Source organism: Cryptomeria japonica, chromosome 1 (assembly GCF_030272615.1).
Source record: "Cryptomeria japonica chromosome 1, Sugi_1.0, whole genome shotgun sequence".
NCBI classification, from domain to species: Eukaryota; Viridiplantae; Streptophyta; class Pinopsida; order Cupressales; family Cupressaceae; genus Cryptomeria; species Cryptomeria japonica.
Window position 1 is genome coordinate 567,487,857 of NC_081405.1, and position 19,247 is coordinate 567,507,103.

Here is a 19,247-nt window from a genome sequence, read left to right on the forward strand (position 1 = left end):
CTAAGAGTCAAAGTTGGTCAACAAGTGGGAACCAGTATTGTGAGTTCACCCATCATCATTTCCTCCAAATATGATGTCATCAACAAATACTTCTACAATCAACATCTTGTCTCCTTTAGTCTTCAAATAAATATTGTTGTCCTCACTGGTTCTCTGAAATCCTATCTTTATTAGATGTGCATGAAGTCTCTCAAACCATGCCCTCAGAGCTTGCTTTAATCTATATAAAGCTTTATGCAATTTTCATACCATATCCTTGTCTTCGGTCAATGCAAACCCATATGGTTGTTCAATATACACCTCTTCTTCAAGAATACCATTCAGAAATGTTGACTTTACATCCATTTGGTAAACTTTAAAACCTTTAAAAGCTGCAAATGCAAGTAGCATTCTAATACCTTCAAGCCTAGCAATCAGTACAAAGGTCTCACTATAATCTTCACCTTCTTCTTGTGCATACCCTTTGCAAACTAGTCTTTCCTTGTTTCTAATAACTTCACCATCTTCACTCGGTTTGTTTCTAAATATCCACTTTGTACCAATCACATTTTTATCATCGAGTCTAGGAACAAGTGACCAAGTGTTGTTTTTCTCAATCTAATCAAGATCTTCAGTCATTGCCTTTATCCAATCATCGTCCTTAAGAGCTTCTCTCACTGTCTTTGGTTCAACTGTGGAAATCAAACATGCACTTTCTCTGATTTTTCTTCTAGCCTACACCCCAGAATTCTTGTCACCAATTATTTGGTCTTCAGAATGATTTAACCTTACATACCTAGGTATAACCGGTTCTAATATAGAAGTTTCTTCTTCTTCATAATCTTCATCTACCGGTTGAGCAATATCCTCCACACTATTCTGCTCAGCATCAATCTAAATCTCTGGTTCAATAATCACTAGCTTATGTTCCTCAACTACATCAAACTTGTTGATATGATTAGATTTCATCACAACTAGGGTTTCCGATCTAAATTCTCTTCCACAATCTTCTCAATCCACTATCAACTTTGCCAAAGTAGCAATCAAAAGTTCTTCTATGTTCTTCTTTCTCTCCAGATGTGCTATCAAAAATGTTAAGTGAAACATGAGATGAAAAAATACCTTTTATTGCCTTTTACTAAACCGGTTGAACATACCCTAATCACTCTAAAACTTGATACCAGCACACATATCACATTCAATTTATAGATTTGAAATGAAACCAGTTCAAAATCACTCCATAACATCATTTAGCATCAAAATATGCAGATTTGACTTACCGCATACCATTCAGGGGGTCCAGAAATAGATCTGACAATAAGTTCTCCCTAAGTTTCATCATAATTTAGTTTACCGGTGAAGGATTCCCCACACTAGGTTAAGAATGGGAGTCTTCAGATGGTATCTCCTCACTTTTCTTCTTCCATATCTTATTCATCTCGCTTCTAGTTTCTTCCCAATCTACCATCTTCTTTCCTTTTTGATCAACAAACCGATTAACTGGTTGATTTAATATAGCTCTCCAAATATTTGCAAGGTGTCTTGGTTTGTGACAATGGAAGCATGTCATTCTAGATGCTCTCCAAGGTCCAACATTGCCTCTACCAATTTTTCTTCGACAATTCATAGAAACATGTCCATAGTTGTGACAAATAGAACATGTCACATTCCATCTATTCTGCATTTCATAAGGACTAGACTGGTTCACATAAGGTCTCTACCAAGTAGGGTTCCTCTGGTCATTGTAATAGCTCTATCAAGTAGGGTTTCTCTGGTTATTGTAAGATCTCTGGCATTCACTATTAGACCTCTGATCGATGTAGGATCTCTTATTGTTCACCCTTGACCTGAAATCAATAGCTCTATACCCATACTTGTTGAAATTGATGCAATATCAATTAAAATTACTAGGCCTATATCCTTCATATGCATTAGGTCTATATCAATTAAAAGTATTGGATCTACTTCTATAAACATTAGCAGTATAACCTACCTTGTGATAGTTAAAACATAATGGTTTGTAGGTTCTCTTACCGATGTTCTTCTCTTTGGTCTTTGGTGCAGATTTGGCTTCATGCTTAGTGTCCTTGGTACTAGATGACTCTCCTTGTTCAAAGGTTGTGAATCCCAATCCAAGTGTATCTCCATTCTGCCTTTGTGACTGAATCTTCTCATCAAGCATAGCAGTGCTCTTGTTGAATTTAGCTAGTAACTAATTTGCATCAGCCAGCTCCTTGGTAAGTTCCTCATTTTTCTTTGTAATACTTTCTCTAAGAGACATAGCCATGTCTAGATTAGCTTGTATTTCCTCGTTTTACTCATGAATTTGTGCATGCAAGGTACCAATATCCCGGTCCAGCTTTAAGATCTCATGATCCTTATCTTTTATTGTGTCTTTAGTTGTTCTCCTGGCTTCCAACTCTTGGCTCATCCAGATGGTAAGGGCTTCCATCTCTCTCCTTAGATTTGTCTTATCATCATTCAGCTTTTCCACCTCATTAGCAAGGCATCTATGTTTGCTTTATCAGATGAACTGCTTTCAATGAATTCCATCAATTGCTCAACCAACTCTCTTCTCTTAGCTAGTGAAGCTTTATATTTCACCTTCAGTTCTTCATAGGCTTCTTCAGATTCTGCAAGCCTATTTGAAAGCTATCATTTACTCATTTAACCTTCCCCCATGTTATCCTTAAGGATCTTTACCTCAAGCAGTTAAGCTTCTGCACAAAGAGGACCTAATGCTCTGATACCAATTGTTATTATGAGGATCTAATTATTACTGAGAGGGGGGGTGAATCAGTAATAGAAAGAAACTAAAATCTTTTATCAATCTGAAAGCACTTCTCAAAAATAATTCATAACCAGTACCGATAACTACTCAATCAATCACTTAAAGCAAATTGACCAAACTACTCATTCATGTGTTCATCAACATGATAGAAATGTAATGATATCAAATTCACACATAAACAAATCAACCACCATATGAACACAAATATTTTTCACATGAAAACCCAAATGGGAAAAACCACGGTCAGAATTGGTACCCATTAAATTTGCACTCTTTCAAAATGCGCCCTGTTAAAGGCCTATCCCGGTTAAGAGCTTTACAATAATGCCCGGTTAAGAGAAGACCCTGTTAGGAGTCACCCGATGAAGGGATTTTAACCTCAACCCTATTAGGAGCTCTACCCTGTTAGGAGTAACCTTTCTAAAGTAATTAAACTCAAGTTAATGAGCCACCCGGTGAAGGGATTTACAATATCGAACCTGTTAGGACCTACCCGGTTAAGGGATTTTAATACTGCTACAACTATTAGGAAACAACAAGTGAGTGATCTAATCAATGCACTCTTTGCTTGCTAGTATAGATCCATTTCAGCTCCAATCTTCTTCATACATGTAGACATCTCAATCTGGTTCGGCACACTCTCCTTATCTGATCACCGACACACCAACCTTCTCAAACTTGACCTAAATAAACTTTTAGAATTAGGTTGGTTACATAACCTAACTTACAATAAATTTAAATCATAGATTATATCAGATCATTACAAATCATTATAGTTCATCATAAAGATCATTACAATAAATTTCAAGACAATTACAGTCGTTGAATGATCATAACACATCACTACACATCGATCTGATAAGTTGTCAAACCCTTTAACACATTCTGCTAAGCACTTCGTTGTTTCCCAATAAATTTGCTCTATGTATGTGCTTAAATGCAATCTTATCATCACACATTTTCTAACACATCATCACTAAGTAATGAATATGATAAGATTTACTACCAAACCATAAAACATCACCAGTTAAAGATCTTGTTACCAGTTCTCAAACCCTGCACTAAATAAACAATAGTCAATTACAAACATGACTTTCGGTTCTCCAAACATGATGTGGTACCTATCATAAACTCATTATAATGTCATAAGCATACACCCCAAACCGCAACACCGAACTCAACACGGATCTCTACTGCAACCATCTCCTTCATTGTTCCTCCTTACCGGTTCACTATCAACTTAGCAATCATTCCATTACTAGTTAGACATAGATAACTTAGATGATATACCAAACATAAACAAACATCGTTGTCATCAATGACAACACAAATAATTGATCATAAAGCATCATATCATAATTATATCATCACCAACATTCCATCGATCAATATATCAGCATCATCCTTTATCGCTACATCATCATCTCTATTAGTTATGCCAATATGACAACACTTAACGGTATTTAGAATCAACTTCCATAATTTTATCAATAATTAAATGATGTGTCGCCTTGAGAAGGGTCCTTAACGAGGGTCCTTAACCAATGAATTCAAAACTACACTGATTGCATCTTGGAAACCCTATTTCTATGTGTCCAAATATTTAATATATCCTTCCCCTGTCAAAATAGTGGGAATATCCCACTTTTGAAGCCCTTGGAAAGAATCAATCATGTTTATCAATGTCATCTTCTCATCCTCAATGTGAGGCAACTCCTTAATCAATAAATTATATTTTTTTCATGATGTCCCCACAATTTGGGGTGCATGTGGCACGTTCTTGACCACCAATAGGACCTCTTTTAGGACTTGACTCTTTGCCAGCCAAGTAATCCTAATAGGTTTAAAAAATAAAATAATCTCATCCAATTGGCTGAGGATTTGTGACATCAAAGAATAAGAGGTATGCACCTCATTCAATTTCTCAATGACTTTATTGGAGACCTACAAAATTGAAGATTTTCTAATCTCAAAATAATTCCTCTCGGCCTCATCCTTTTCTTTCTAAAGGTCTTCTTTTAATTTCTCAAAATCTTCAGGCTTAGGTCCTATCAGGGTTCCAATGTTCCTCTTGGAAAACTCCTTTGTTAATCTTACATTTTCAATAAATAATCTATTGTGGTCATGAGTAAGAGCCACATACCTGTTCCTCAAAATTCCATGCTTTTTCTCATCCTCCTTTGCTACCAACTTAGCAAAATGTGCAGCCTAATAGGTAATTGTTGTTGCCTCAACAAATGAAGTGTCTACCAGGGTTATGATCACTACATCCCCCACCTTCTTCTCAACTCCATATAATACAATAGACTTATTATTTATAGGAGCTTTTGACCAGAGTGCAAAGGCCTTTATACTTGGATTTACTCCTAACCCATGCTCACCAAATTCTTGAGAATAGATTGGGTCCCTCTAGTTCATGACTTGGTGTTGTAGACGTATAAAAATGACCATATTCCTAAATGAATATTTTATGTTCATTTCTCTATTTTATTAAATCCAATTTAATTAAATTATCCACATTCTTCTATTTAATTAAATAAATTATTCAATTTATTTGAATTAAATTCACTATACCATTTAATGAATAAATCATTTTATTCAATTGAATCCCCCTGTCTACTTTTAATTAAATTCAAATTTAATTAAATAGTTATCCTAAATTGAATAAATCTAATTTATTTAATTTCCCCAAACTTCAACCAAATTGAATTAAATTACTTTATTTCAATTAAATCCTATTATCTCTCCATCCACTTGCAAAATCCCAAACCCCTTCCTAATCCCTTCTAGAATCTTCTAATCGCTTCTAATTAACCTAACCCCTCCTCTAAACTTTGTCACATCCCTAAGCAAAGGGAAGTCACTTCTCAAGACCCTTAAAGTCTTTGATAACCATTAAAGGTTTTCAACCTTCAACCACCAGAGCCCTTAAAGTCTTTGAAAACCATTGAAGGCTTTCAACCTTCAACCACTTAATCCCCAAAGTCTCCAATAACCATTAATGGTTAATTCAAACCCTCCCACATGGTTAAAACATTTGTTTTGACTCAACCTCTATCCAACCCAAGGGTCTCATCAGGCCTTTAATGCTTTGACCATGATTATCTCTTAATCATTTGCACAAAGGTTTATCCTTGGATTAACTCTTAATCCAGTGGGTAAGCCTAACTTAGACTTGACCCTTAGCCTTTAGATAACCATGAGGTCTTCTCAGGCCTTTAATGCCTCCAACCTCTTCTCTCAACCCAACCCTATGTTGACACTTGTCACCATTTCATTGGTGCAAATTGTGCACATGGATCCCCAACTTTCATACTTGGCCCTTGATTAAACCATTCAATCTTGACCATCCATTGCCCTGTTTGTGCTATAAATAGAGCTCTCATTCCTCCATTCTTAACAATCATCTTTCAAATTTGAAGCATTACACTTATGCTCAAATACTTTCAAGTTTTTTCATATCATTTATATATGCTCATCATTTAGCCTCTTTTAGATCAGGAATTAGACTAATATGCATGTTTAGAATAATTTCTTTCTCATTTTAGCTCAATCATAGACTAAATATAGTATGTTAGGATAGTATTTATACTAATCTTGTCATCTTATAATTTAGTTTATTTCATTTCTAAGATCATACATAGCTTAACATCTATTTCATACTAAATTTAGCAAAAGCATCTCTCGTTCTCATATTTGCCATCCCTAAACCATTTTGCTCAGTGATCTGAGAGCAAAAACATTGGTTTGAGGGACATTGTGAGATAGAGAACCATGGGACCCTCCTTGGGAAGTTGAGTAACACTACGTTACTCCATAGCTTGCATCAAGAAGTCCTATGTGTGTGTGTGGACTAGTATTTAACTATATTTTCACATATTAAGTTTTATTCGCCCACTTTTCCTGCATACATTTCTGGCGCCCACCGTGGGGCTCGACCCCATATATCAAATCGGTTTTTCAATTTAACCACTTTTGCAGGTCCGCGGAAAAAATGAAGTAGCGCTTTTAGTTCACTGTTTAGCGCATCCAGTAAACAGTCTAGTGCATCCAACTCACTGTTTGGCACGTTAGCCCTATTCTTTAGCGCGTGAAGACATTCTCTTAGCGCATGACTCTTTCTAACATTTTCCTGTAGGTCTCGACGTGGGCAAATCACAGAATAGCGCAGACAATAACCAGAATAGCGCATAAGATCCACAGTTCAGCGCTTATAGTCTATCATTCAGCGTGTGAAATTCAAACATTAGCGCATCAAATTCAAAATTTTCCTGCAGGTCTCAGCAAACCCACAGAACAGCACTTCGAACTTTCAGAATAGCGCATTCGTCAAACAATGTAGCGCAGGGGAAAATAGTTGTAGCACATCATGTCTCTATTATAGCGCGTAAAAGCCTTTTTGTAGCGCATGACAGACAAAGAAAAATTTTAAACCTGTAACCGAAAAGGAAATTTTAGACTTGTAGAAGTCCCCCAAATTCGCTAACAAAATTTTGGTTTACTTGCAGGACCCTAATAATTTTTCTTGCAGGTGGAGCGGGGACGCTTTTCTTTTGTAAATCAATTTCTTTTGTTGACCTCAAAATCGAACATTTGTTTTGTTGACCATTTCCCTTTCATAAATTAGAAAATCATTGATTTGCCCGGATAAAAATGAACATCATGTTTTGTGGAGCAACATCTCCACATAGATTTTAGCAAAATCACTGATTTGAAAGGATAAAATACAATTGATTGCTCTGTCTCGAAAGTGGTAGGAATATGCTCTCCCCTTTACTGGGTGATCAAAAATCCAACCCACTCTTACAACTTTCATTATTTTAAGCATTTACATCCTTTAGCAAGCCTGCCTTCCCGAGGAGTTGCAATCAACTCTTAAAGCCGTTTATGGCCAGTGTGAAGGGAACGACCTAAGTGGGGAATGGCTTTGACGCCAAGAATTCCAACCCACTATAATCAAATGTGGAAAGTGACGAAAGTCTTTTTCAACGGTTGCGCGCAGTGATTAGCCTTCCCCCAGTATCCTCGAGATACGTAAAGCCTTTGTTCTAAAGGTTGGGAAGCCTCCTGAAGGAGTTTATCACTGACCGCCGAATGGGAAGCCTGATTACAAACCATAGAATTAGAAGCTTTGAACCGAGTCAGTAACCAAACATTTGTAACATCATAGTGCAAGGGTGGGGAAGAATCCGCCCCCAAGATTACTCACTATATATCTCTCAAGATAACTACTCAACTGTGAAACAATTCACTTTGAGTTAACTTCTGGCAAAAGGCAAAAAAATGGGTGCCCCCTAGGGGGTGACACGGTTGTTTGAGCTGACGGAGTATCGAGACTAGTGGGCTATGATGTTATTTATGACCCTTGAATAAAGAGTCTTTCTGAAGTGTATTACTTGTATCCAAACCTGTTAAAACATTGGGGATTTGAACACATCCTCGCAGAACATACACTTTTTGTTAGATTAGGCAAAATGGTTGTACTTTTTGTGCCGTGCTTACATTTATTACTTCAGAAAATCATCCATCTCACTTGAAAAATTCTCAACAAAAATCAAAAATCTCAAAGAAAAGACCCAAACCAGAAAAATCAGGGCAGTTTTAGTGCATAAGAACAACATCTTAGTGTGTGGAAGACTTTTTATAGCGCATCCAAGCCTCAAATTAGTGCATGGAGTCAAAACAGTAGCGTTTTTCCATTAGGCACACTAGTATACAATCCTTTAGCGCATCCACAACACAGTCTAGCGCTTCGCAGCAACCTCTTAGTGCGTAACAACCAAGTATTAGCACATAAAACAAAAAAGTTGGCGCGTATCAAGCCCAGTGTAGCGCGTAGCTTTTTCAAACAAAATCCACAACAAATTTCATTGGTCCTAACTTTAGCGCGTGGAAGAAACAGCTTAGCACGTAGAAACCATATTTTAGCGCATATACTCCAACAGTTAGCGCGTATAAAGCCCAGTATAGCGCGTAGAGTTTTCACTAGTTAAAACAAAAAATTTCCAAAATCCAAACTTTAGCGCGTATCTAGGGGCAGATTAGCGTGTGTGCTCATTCCTCTAGCACATCAGGTAAATTCAGTAGCGCATATAAACTCTGTTTTAGCGCGTGATCCAAGGCCAAAAAACAAAGAGTCCAAAACTGAAAAATTTTGAAAATTTCAAAAACATCTTAGAAGAATTTTTCATCAAAAATCGTCTTTTATCAAACCAGAGTGACAAAAACAAACTATTAAAAACTTTTCTCAAGCTAAATTTGTGTCAAACAAAGTTGTCCGAATCCAAAACAAATCGCACAATAGAGGATGTCTCTCCTATCATAATCCGGAAAATTTTCATCATCAGTGTCATCAAAAATCCTTTATCATCTTACGGATTTCTATCTCAAAACACCTGTTTAAAATTCTCAAATCGTCAAATCTAGTTTCCAGATCGGGAAGTTTTTATCCATATCATTTGACACACTTTATCGTGAAGGGGCAGCCTTCACTCTGATAAAGTAAGATTTGAAATTTCCAAAACAAGAATCAACTGAATCCAAACCAATCAAAGGAAATCATTGATCACTCTTGCATGACTAATCCCCTTATTCTGAGAAGAAAGAACCTCTATCGTAACATCACGTTAAAGAAACGACAACCTAGTTTTTCCAAATTCATAAAGAGAAATAAGTTTTTATACATCAATCGTCAACTCTTCAAATCTCATTAGGTATTCCTTCATCATGTCAAACGTTATATCCAAAACAAATCTAGCGAATTTGACAAAGAACCCTTGAAGACAAGAGCATACTGTCAAAAGTCTGCTTTTAATCAAACCATAAACCGCGGCAGGAAAATCAATCCAGCATTCTTACCCGACGAGTGCATCACATATAACACATCTCGACCAGAACCACCAACGCCCGAGCAACACACTGAGGAGGCTTTTGTACCTTTCATCACTGAAAGCTTCTATTCAAATGCCTGTTACTCGCTCTCAACGAGACAAACAGAGTGAGGCACACGCATAATCAAGTATGAATCGCAGATTATCAAATCGTTTTGAAGTTCCACCCGTAGAAGAACCTGAAATTACTAAAGCCCTTCTTCGGGAATGTCAAGTAAATCCATCCTTCCAAAAACTTGTCGAAAAGCTCATGGAAAATGTCAAGGAAAAATATCTGTTAATGCTCACAAGTAAGGGCGTTAAACTTTCGGAAGATTTCGACCCAAATCTTTTTCAAACCGAATCCTGGCAATATGCATCTCAAGAACAAAACCGAGAAGAAGAAACTCACATACCTGAACAACATAACTTTGAACAACACATTCCAGAACAACGCATACCAAAAATGCGTATACCTAAACTAGAAACACCAGAGCAACATATACCATTTACCACTCCTTTTCAGCTGAGAACCAATACAAGGCAAGAACTTTTTCCTCGGCAAGACAATGCACCCTTGATTGCTCTTACTCAACAAATGCAAATGTTGCAAAGGCAAATACAGGATATGCAACAAGGGACAACAGTGCGGTACTCTTTAAACGAAATCTGTCCTTATCCATTTGACAAAAGCTTGAACATGGTACCTTTTCCTCCAAACTCGGACGTTCCCAAATTTGATAAATATGACGGGAAAAGTGATCCCCGCGATCATGTTCAAGAATTTTGCACACTGAGCCTTGAATTTGCTCATGATGACACCTATTTGATGAGATTATTCCCCAGAAGCTTGGGTGGGCAAACTATGGAATGGTTATCCAAAATTTTGCCACCTGTTAGATCATTTGATGAGTTGGTTAACAAATTCATCACCCACTATTTCTACAACATCCAACATGCCATAACCATGCTATATGTTTGCAACACCAAACAAAAGAACAATGAAACATTCATGGCATTCCTTCAACGCTGGAGACGCATGGTCTCCAGATATTCTTGAGATATTCCTGAAAAAGAGAAAATGGAAATCTTCATTGATAACTTAAATGGCGAAATGAGTTAGAGACTCAAACTTCAATGCATACCATCTTTCACTAAATTGATTGAAAATGGCATTCAAGTAGAAGAAGCATGTGTCAAAAAGGGAACACTTAAATTCTATAAGGAAGGAGCAAACTCATCAAACTACAATAACCAAAACAACACCAACTTTGACAAATCTCTATTTTGGACTCGAAACAAGAAAGAAGGCAACAACGAATCACATGATCCCAAATCTAAACAACCAGTGCTTGCTTTATTTGGAAATCCTCAGAACACGAAAAATCTTAAAAATGCTGCACCAAATGCTAACACACATGCACCAAACAATGATCAAGGACAACTTAACACGAATAACACCAATGATACTCAAAGCAAGAACATGAATCCAGGACCTAACAACAATTCACGCAACATGAACAATTTCCAAAAGTGTATCTTCACACCACTGGGACAATCACTAGAATCCGCATTCAGAGAACTTTGGCAAACAAGATTCTTTCTTTACCGCCACTCAACAATTATGAACCCCCAATAAAACCACCTTGGTGGAATGATTCACACTATTGTGATTTCCATCGCAACAAGGGTCATAGAACAAACGAATGCATGAGATTGAAACACATAGTCCAGGACATGATTGATCGAGGTGACTTAATGGTTGATGGTCTCAAAACAAATGGTGATCACGGAGCCTTTAAAAATCCTCTCCCAAATTACAACAAAGATGGAGCATCCACTTCAGATGATACACGTGGCGCTTGTATTAATCACATCTACAACAACACCATCAACCACATATTAGCTGAAGATCATCAAATCAATGTCATCACCATCCGAGATCAGCGTGATCATGAATCTGTCAATGTCACAACCCGAACTCAGAAATATGTCTTGAAGGGACATACTACACCTACAACCGCCACACCAAAAATCCAATATGACTTGGTTAGCCAACTACGCAAGACTCCAGCTCAGATATCTATCCTAGAATTATTAAAATTATCACCCAAGCACAAAGACATATTGGAGCAAGCATTATTGGAAACAAATGTACCTCAAAATCTGGATACAAACAGATTTCAAGCCATGGTCGCCCATATGACAGGACCTCACAACCTCACCTTTTCAGAGCACGACAATGCTTCCTTGATCCATCCACATAATACTCCTATCCATATTGAAGTCATTGTTTGCAAACACCGAGTCAAAAGAGTCCTAATAGATGGAAGAGCCGGTCTTAATATATGTACTTTAAAAGCTTATCCGTGCATTAGGCTTCTTAGAAGAATCTATTGACCCTTGCAAGAAAATTACCATAAAGGCATATGATGATGAGGAAAGGTCCTCTAAAGGCACAGTGATATTACCTATTCAAGTAGGCCCAGTACAAAAGGATACTATTTGTCAAGTCTTAGATATTGATCTAACCTATAATATCTTATTAGGACGACCCTGGATACATGAAATGCAAGCAATACCTTCTACATATCACTAGTGTGTCAAGTTTCCTTAAGATGGACAAGAAATCTCCATATCTACTAATCACAATCCATTTCAACATTGCAATACAATGGGGGCAGCCCAGGATAGTTTGGTTCCTCATAATAGAGAAAAGCAGCAATCTTCAACATCAGATCCACAAATAGCAAAATCCAACTCCTTATGGAGAGACTTCAAGCAGAAAACGCAAATCAACGACCAAGGCATAGGAGAATACTCTTTGGAGCCTTTATGTTTGGCAAAATTGCTGACCTCACCTAGATCACATGGTTTTCCTACTACATAAACACAACTGGCTACTCAACCCATCACTAAATTTGATGGTACCTTCATCCAATTACGTACTCTAGCACATGAATAAGAAGACAAAGATGTTCTTAGCTGGTTATATAAAGATGAAGAAGAAAATCATAGAGTAGCTGCTCTGGACATTATTCTACCAACACACATGTATGGAAAAGGCTACTCAATCATGAAGCAAATGGGATATGGCGGTAAAGGACCTATTGGCAAACGTAAAGAAGGAGTCACTGAACCTATAGATCTTCCTTCACAACCTAGCAGAAACAAAGAAGGATTGGGTTCTAAACTCATGTTCCTATTGAAGCGGCCGCCTCACCTACCTATCAAACCTCAATGGAAAGTAAAGACACCGTACAAAGAAGAATCCTGGTAGGAAGCACTTTTTGAATCAGCCCATCCATTGCCCTGTTTGTGCTATAAATAGAGCTCTCATTCCTCCATTCTTAACAATCATCTTTTAAATTTGAAGCATTACACTTATGCTCAAATACTTTCAAGTTTTTTCATATCATTTATATATGCTCATCATTTAGCCTCTTTTAGATCAGGAATTAGACTAATATGCATGTTTAGAATAATTTCTTTCTCATTTTAGCTCAATCATAGACTAAATATAGTATGTTAGGATAGTATTTATACTAATCTTGTCATCTTATAATTTAGTTTATTTCATTTCTAAGATCATACATAGCTTAACATCTATTTCATACTAAATTTAGCAAAAGCATCTCTCGTTCTCATATTTGCCATCCCTAAACCATTTTGCTCAGTGATCTGAGAGCAAAAACATTGGTTTGAGGGACATTGTGAGATAGAGAACCATGGGACCCTCCTTGGGAAGCTAAGTAACACTACGTTACTCCATAGCTTGCATCAAGAAGTCTTGTGTGTGTGTGTGTGGACTAGTATTTAACTATATTTTCACATATTAAGTTTTATTCGCCCACTTTTCCCGCATACAGGTGCAACAAGAAATTTTCTCCAAGTCCCACCCTGGGATGAGCATTATATAACTCTTTCTTACCAATTCTCTTCCTTCCTCTGAGGTGCACTTGATGTTATCCCTATCAAAATTTTGGAGCTCTTCTTCAGATAGATCTTTAAATTTCTCCCTCATCCAAAATGACTTGAATTCAGGCATGTTCACAAACTAATCATCTATCATGAACTGCATTGAAGCAACTCTCCTTTTCTTCTTCCAATGGGATAGTGCTTAGAATAAGAGACCTGTCAAGGTCCACAAGCACTTCAGCTACTTCATCATCCTGGAATGTATCCCTTGGTGGAGAGGGAGGCCTAACATTTTCATCAAATCCGGGCTCTATGACTTCTACAAAATCAGAGAGTATTTATTTTCCTTTCTTCACCTTCCTTGCAGGTGGCTCCTGATGTAGAGAGGGTTGTGAAGGGACATCCTGAGAAGATCCCTCATTGAGGGGTGTCTTTCATTTTGAATGTGACGGCTCATATGCCAACCTCTCCTCCAATACCTCTTCAAGATGTGCACCTTCTCTTCTCTTCTTCTCTGATGCAAGAATGTCATTGTAATTCAACACTTTGCTCATCAATCTTGCAAGATCATTTTGGATATTTGAATAAAACCCTTTGAAGCTAGGGTACTTTTCCTTCCTTTATCTCTCCAAATTTTGAATGAAATTCCATTTTCCTCTTCTTTGTATAGCCTCTGCAGGGCTAATATTTCTGATCAAATCTTCTCTTTCATTCAATTGGTGAGAGTAAACTCTCTCCTTTAGCCTTTCCATCCTCAAATCATGAATATACCCTTCTGGATCAAAATTTCTTTCTTGTCCAACTTTGAGCCTATAATTATTCATTAAGAAGTATTGTACCTGCTCAAGTGTGTCAGACCCCATGGTGAAGTCATCAAAAACTATAGACCTTGGGAGATGTTGCCCTTTTTCCTTTGTTCTAACAAGGTCTTTCTCCATCCACATCAGTTCTATAAAAGCAATCCATGGTAGGACTGTTACTGGCAAAATGTGTGGCACCTAAGAGCATCCATAGACCTTAATTATTGTGCAGTCTACATAAAAGAAAAAATCACTAAAATTGTGGGAGAAAGCTCCCTCCGGGCATTCTATATTCTTAGCCCTAGCATATTTCATTCTTAAAAATTTAGCAATGTGCACATGGAGCCTTGGCATCATTACCCCCATCATTCCTAGGACCTTTATTACAAAATGGTCGACCCTATAGTCTGCAAGTCTAGACCCTTTATCCTAGATTTGGGTCCACCTTTGAACTGGTCATCTCTCCCCTGTCCTGGGATCAAATTTCATTATTTGTAGTGCATCATCCCATTCTATCCATTTTTGAAAAAGAATCATGTGGTAAATCAAAGAACAATGCTTAAATTTTAAATTCTCCTTCAAATTCGTGGTGGCCATTAAGCTTCCATGCAGCTTGTCTTCAATAGATGTGATAAAATCATACGATTGATTGGTCTCAAGGAGCTGAATTCTCATTGCCATGACCATAAAATGTACTAGCATCCTTGTCATCAATCCATAGTCCTCCCCTAGTACTTGGCATAAAGCATAGTATTTCCTTACAAAATAATCTTCAAAAATCTGCAACTCAAATGGCTCCTTCTCAGAGTCAAAAAGGTAACTTTTGGCTCCTTTGAACATCCTTTTCATGTATAGGGGAAAGATCTTTCCCCTATAGAGATTTTTCCTAGATGTATACTCTGCTTCCAACCTATTCTTGTTGATTTTTGTGAGGGTTGTCTTATCCAACTCAAAGCACTCAGCTATGGCATATGTGGATATATCTAGAAGGATATGGCTAGTAGTTGTCCTCACAGTCATACTTTCAGGGTGTTAATGCTTTGCTAGTTCCTTGATTAATAATGGCTCAACAAAAACATTGGGAACTACCAGTTTTCCCAAGTTCAAATTCCATGGGTTTGACACGGGAGCTGCCTTGTCTCTATTTCCATAGAAAAAATGGAAGATACCCCACCCCCTTTTTAGTTGTGTGGGCATCCCTACACTGAGAAATTTTATCTCCAAAACTTGTCTTGAAATTTTCCATCATGGTGGACCCCTTGAACATCTCCAAAAGATCCTAACTGAGGCTTTGGGGTTCTCTCTTATTCTTTTTCTCATCAGCTTCTAATTTTTTTGCCAACTCTTTGGTAAGCTCTTCACAGTTTTGCTAGGAACATATGAAGATGGAGCGTCCTCTATTTACTCATATTGACCCTTTAATGGACCTTGAATAGTAGATGGAGAGGGCTCTATTTCAGCAATTTGTGTTGATGATGTTATTGTTGTGGGAGTGGCTTTCTTTGGGGGAGCCCTTCTCCTCTTGGGCTTAGGAGCCTCTTCTTGAGGGTGAGACCCTCCTTCCTGTGGGTTTTCTATAGGTGGGGTAGTCTGTGCAGAGGATTGGGTTGATGGCTCCTTGGGGGAAGCCTTCCTTCTTTTAGGGGTGGGCTTTCTCACTTTAGGAGTAGAGATAGGTTCCTCAGTAGGCTCGTTGTCAAAGGTTTCAATAATAAGTTTCCTAACAACTCTCTTCCTCTTAGGTTTCGCAGCTTGTTGCTGGGGTTGTGCACTTGACTCTCCAACTTGAGTATTTTAATCAGCAACTGGAGGGTTCTACTCTTCTACAAGTTTATCGGCAATGGCATTGATAGGCGGAACGGCTGCTAGAGGAATGGCATGGGTTATTTCTAGCTGGGTGGAGCTCGTTTTAGGTTGGGAAGCCTCTTGGAATTCAGCAAGGGGGATTTTCTCAATTGGGGATGCCAATTCTATGTATAGAACAAAAAACCCAACATAGACAAGCCTTTCCCTCTAAACCTAGGGCACGAGATACTGATTTCACAGACAAATACTCTTAAGTTTTCCTATGAAAGTAGGAAGAAGGATATGGAAGCTTGACTTTCTCTTTTAAATGGAAATGGGTGTTGTTGAAAGCTCTTGAAATGCTCTAGATCACTTTGGTTTCTCTAGCTCGCTTCTTTTCTCTTTGATTGTAGGGTGAAGAGAAAATGCACTTTGAATTCTGTCTTTATTTCCCGTAGATAAATCGCCATTATTCCATATGTGCAAGCTTCGGCAAGTTGGTGGCCTTCAAGATTCAAATGTGAATGTTGATCTTTACATGAATGGCTCTGATTTTGTGTTGACACCCTTGACTACTGACATGGCTCTCTCCTTTAATTTCTCCCCCACCTTTGATTATTCAAGCTTTTAATTTTGCCATCTTTGTGAAAACTTGACCCATGCGAGATAGCGGGGTCTTTATATTTTCCTGTCAATTGGCATTCTGCATGGTCCTTAATGTATCCTTTACCTTGCCATGGGATAGCAGGAATCACCATTCCCCTACTGCCTTAGCATCCCATAACACCATCTGTCTATTGCTACACACCCTGCGGAATAGCGGGGCTTCATTTTTGCTCAATGTTTCATTGCTTCATAGCACTTTCATCTTACCTCCTAGACACCTGCGGGATAGTGGGGAAAGCAAAATAATTTACCCCACAACCCCGCACTATATTCCCTGGTCATCTTTTAGTCCTGTGAGAAATTTTCTCTAAGGCACTCAACCCTTTCCTGCAATGCATGCTTCTCCTGCCTTCTTCCCTATCACTTTCGCACTTTTACCCCTTACGGGATAGCGAGACTTAATAAATCAATGCTCACTTTGTCACCTTGCAGTACCCCTTCCAAGTGATTAGTTCACCTATGGGATAGCGGGGATAAAAAAAACTCTTATATCGCTATCCCGCAGTCGGACTTCCCTTGTTAATAATACTTTGCGGGGTAGCGGGGCTCTACTTTCTTCAGTTCCTGCTATCTCGCACCGCCTAGCTAGTTTCATTGAGCACTCTGCGAGGTGAAAAATATCCTTTGTTACACAAATTCACACTATCCCACAGTCTCTAAAGACTAACAACAAATGACTTGCAGGGTAGAGACCAAGGGCTTTTAGACACACATCCTTCTATCCTGCACTGACCGGGGACATAAAGGCAAACCTTAAGTGAAAACATTTAGAAATTCAACACAACAGGAGCCCAAATGATCTTTGCAAGCTAAATAAACCTGTTACAAGGAGAAGCAAGGAAGCAACAGAGAAAAACTAAAACACAGGAAAATGCTCAAAAAGATGACAGCTCTATATTCACAAAAAAGTGTAATGTGATAATCATACAAAAGAAAAGAATTAACCTCAAATAGGTCAAGAAAATCTAAAAGGGAAAACCCTAGGCTTGCACATAATAATTAATAAAAGATTTAATTATTATGCACCTAATGTTAGCTTAAGTGTAAAAGAGATAAAGGGGAACTTAATTAATTAAACAAATGTCCTTTAATAAATCAAGTAAAGACCCGATTACTCTAACAGTGGTTACCTTTTTAAGGGTAAAAGAGGTCATAGCGCAGGTGTACCTAGGATATTATAACCATAGGACATGGGATTTTTGCAATACTTAGGATTATATGAAAAATTTAAAGCAACTATTCGGAGCGGTAACCCCTAACACGCAGGGTCAGTAAACGAATGACTAGTAACCCTCCTGAGGATAACTTAAAATGCAAACACCAACTGCTCGCAGTCAATGAAGCATTATAACAGGATCGAGGGTAAAAATGCAAACTGCTTAGAAAATACAAGAACCCTTAAAACCTTAGAATTGAAAAAAAAATTAGGAACACAAAGGATATCAAAGCAGCAAAATTTGGCATTCCTAACAGGGTAGACCACCTTTTATACTTGACCATCAAAAATCAAATTGAATTTCTGCAACAGGTTGACACAAGATCCAAATTCCCACTCAATCATGATGACCATTAAGGGGGTGTAATTTGGGGCCCAATTAAGAGGCCCAAGGCATGGTACACCCTACTCCTAATTTAGGACTAGGGCATGGTATGCTCTAGTCCTGATTTGGGACCAAGGTGTGGTACGTCCTAGTCCTAGAAATTAGGACTCTGATGAATACTAAGAGGGGGGGGTGAATTAGTATACCAAAAATTACTGAACTCAAACACTTTATCAGTCTAGCAGTAAACCGGTATAAAAGTTTAACTAACAAAATGATTAACACAAATGCAAACCAAATAGCAAGTAAGGCATTCACCCACAGAAGCACAATCACCATAACACAAGAGACTTTGATGTGGAAACCCAAATGGGAAAAACCACGGTGAGATGAAACTCACAAGTAACTATCTGTAGAATAGTAACCAAACGGGTTAAGGTCAGACTGGTTAAGGTCATACAATGTTCTTTACCAGAACAAATCCTATTATGAATCTCAATCTCGGCTAGGAGATAAGTTTGCTTAAAGACTACCTTGTGAGAGGATTTTTAGATCCACAGATGTGAATCACCTTTTTAGAGGATTTACAAAGGCTTTTATGGGCCTACCTGGTTAAGGGTTTCTGACTTGTCAAAGATGTGAGTAATCAACAAGTGAATGATCTAGCAAATAGCATAGTCTGCTTGGTTAGATCCATGATAGCTCATTGCTAATGCATTTCAGCATTACTTCAGTATTCAGTAAATCCACACTCTGTTACAGCACACAAACTTGATATTTTCTGTTAAGATCGCAAATACAAGAACTCATCAACCACCACAAACCCTAATAGCTACACACACACTAAAACCCTAGACATGATGTCCTTAAAAGGAATCTAATTTCATGTCGGTCCAAT